This window comes from Penaeus japonicus, unplaced genomic scaffold (genome assembly GCF_977035675.1).
Source record: "Penaeus japonicus unplaced genomic scaffold, GWHDUDI00000001_assembly GWHDUDI00000030, whole genome shotgun sequence".
Taxonomy (NCBI): domain Eukaryota; kingdom Metazoa; phylum Arthropoda; class Malacostraca; order Decapoda; family Penaeidae; genus Penaeus; species Penaeus japonicus.
This window is the reverse complement of record NW_028234432.1, coordinates 27,583,032-27,585,531: the sequence shown is the minus strand read 5'-3', so window position 1 is coordinate 27,585,531 and position 2,500 is coordinate 27,583,032.

Genomic DNA, 2,500 nt, shown 5'->3' with positions numbered 1-2,500 from the left:
ATGTATATATAAACAAATGCCCATTCTCACATGAGTAGACCGGAAGGTCGTGAGATAGATCGGGGGATACAAAGATCTCCTAATAACATGCGAGAAAACTCAAACGTGTTATTGGAGATTAATGGTAGCCTCCGGACTAAAATTACTTCCCCCACCGTGCACAAGGCCGACAGGTAGGGGTATCAGGCCACACACCTCTTAAATATGATTTCCCAGTCAAGACAAGGCCCTCATTCCCCGGGAGCGAAGGAGCCACTGGTGACAGTGGCGATCAGATTGGCTTCCTAGCGGAGGGTGCTAAGAATATCCGGTTAGACCCATGCCGCCTAAAGATGATGAACTTATGCACATACAATGTAAGGACCCTGAGAACAGAATCTGATCTTTTTACACTGCTTGAGGAACTTTCATTCATTAAATGGGATATTGTAGGACTTTCTGAAGGTAGGAGACTAGGCCAAGAGCAGAAATTACTAAATGATGGGCACTTATTATATTGTCGAGGTAAACCCTTGGATAGGAAACAAGAATCAGGAGTAGGCTTCTTAGATCACAAGCTACTTGAAAAGAATGTTAGGGAATTCTACAGTGTGAGCGAAAGAGTAGTTTCTGTAATACTGAAACTAAACAGATATAGCCTAAAAATTATCCAAGTGTACGCTCCTACCAGCAGTCATAGTGATGAGGAGATAGAGAGCTTCTATGAAGATGTGCAAGCAGCTACCAATAGAGCAAAAACCCGTTTTACCGTGATTATGGGGGATTTTAATGCCAAGATAGGAATAAGGGAAGATGGAGAAATATCGGTTGGGAAACATGGTATAGGCACCAGAAATAAGAGAGGACAAAGGCTGATAGAATTCGCCGAAGCTCGATCGCTTGAAATTATAAATACATTCTTCAAAAAGAGACCAGGGAGGAAATGGACATGGAAATCACCATCCGGCATTAAAAACGAAACTGACTTCATAATCACCAATAGGCGTGACATTGTACAAGACGTAACCACTATCAATAAAGTAAATGTCGGTAGTGACCATAGACTGGTCAGGAGTAAAGGTACAGCTAAGAAGGGAACGAAACAAGCTCATACAGAAGCCTCTCGTTAATCTAATCAACATTAAGAATAGGGCAACGGAATTCAGTATCAACATCCGAAATAAATACTCAGCTCTCGAAGAAGATCTTGACATAGACCAAATGAACAACCAATTCAGTGAGATATTAACGGAAGCTGCACTTGAAAGAGTGGGTAAAAACGAAAAAGAAAAGTTCAGTAAGCTTTCGGTAGAGACAAAACAGCTTATGAAACAGCGTAGGGACATGAAAATAACATAAATCAGAGACAAGATAGAATCAACAGAGCTGACTAAGACGATAAACAAGAAGAAAGAGGATATATGCAAATTTAACATACGAAAAATAAACAAAGCTCTACTTGCCAGCACCAGCCTTAAGGCAACAAAGAGGAGGCTCGGAATAGGGAAAAAACAAATGTACGCAGTAAAGAAACCAAATGGAGAGGCGACATACGATAAAAATGAAATCATCAAAGTAATAGAAGACTTTTATCGCAACCGATACCACTCAAACGACCAACCTCATACGGAGACAAACACAACAATTGGAGACGTTCCAAACATCACGGTAGATGATGTAAGTAGAGCACTAAAAAACATGAAAAGAGGAAAAACACCAGAAGACGGCATTAGTGTAGATCTTATTCAAGATGCAGGAGAGATTGCGGCAGTAAAGCTGGCCAGTCTTTATAACAGATGTCTATGCGTCGGTAAAATTCCGAAGGCCTGGAAAAACGCAATAATAATTTTAATACACAAAAAGGGAGACACAAAAGACTTAAACAATTACCGACCTATAAGCCTCCTTTCAGTAATCTATAAACTGTTCACAAAAATCATCACAGGCCGTATCACCAATACATTAGATTCAAAACAACCCTGGGAACAGGCAGGGTTCCGCAGTTGATTCTTAACTACAGACCATATCCACACACTAGCTCAAATTAGGGAGAAAACAAACGAATATAGGAAGCCCCTGTGTATGGCATTCATAGATTATGAAAAGGCATTCGATTCGGTACAGATATCTGCAGTACTGGATGCAATTCGTAAACAAGGAGTAGAAGAAATATACTGCAAATTATTAGAGGATATATATAGAGATGGTACAGCGACCATCAAAATCCACGCAGAAACCAATAAAATACCAATAAAAAAGGGTGTTAGGTAGGGCGACACCATCTCATCGAAGCTGTTTACAGCCTGCTTTCAGGTAGTATTCAAGAAGTTAGATTGGAAGGAGAGAGGGATTAAAATAAGGAATGAGCACTTAAGCAATCTAAGATTTGCAGATCACATTGTTCTTTTCGGCGAGCAGATGAACTACAACAATTAATAAGTGATTTAAATATGGAAAGTCTGAAGATTGGCCTTTAAATGAACATGAAAAAGACTAAAGTCATGTTCAACAGTCGGACCCC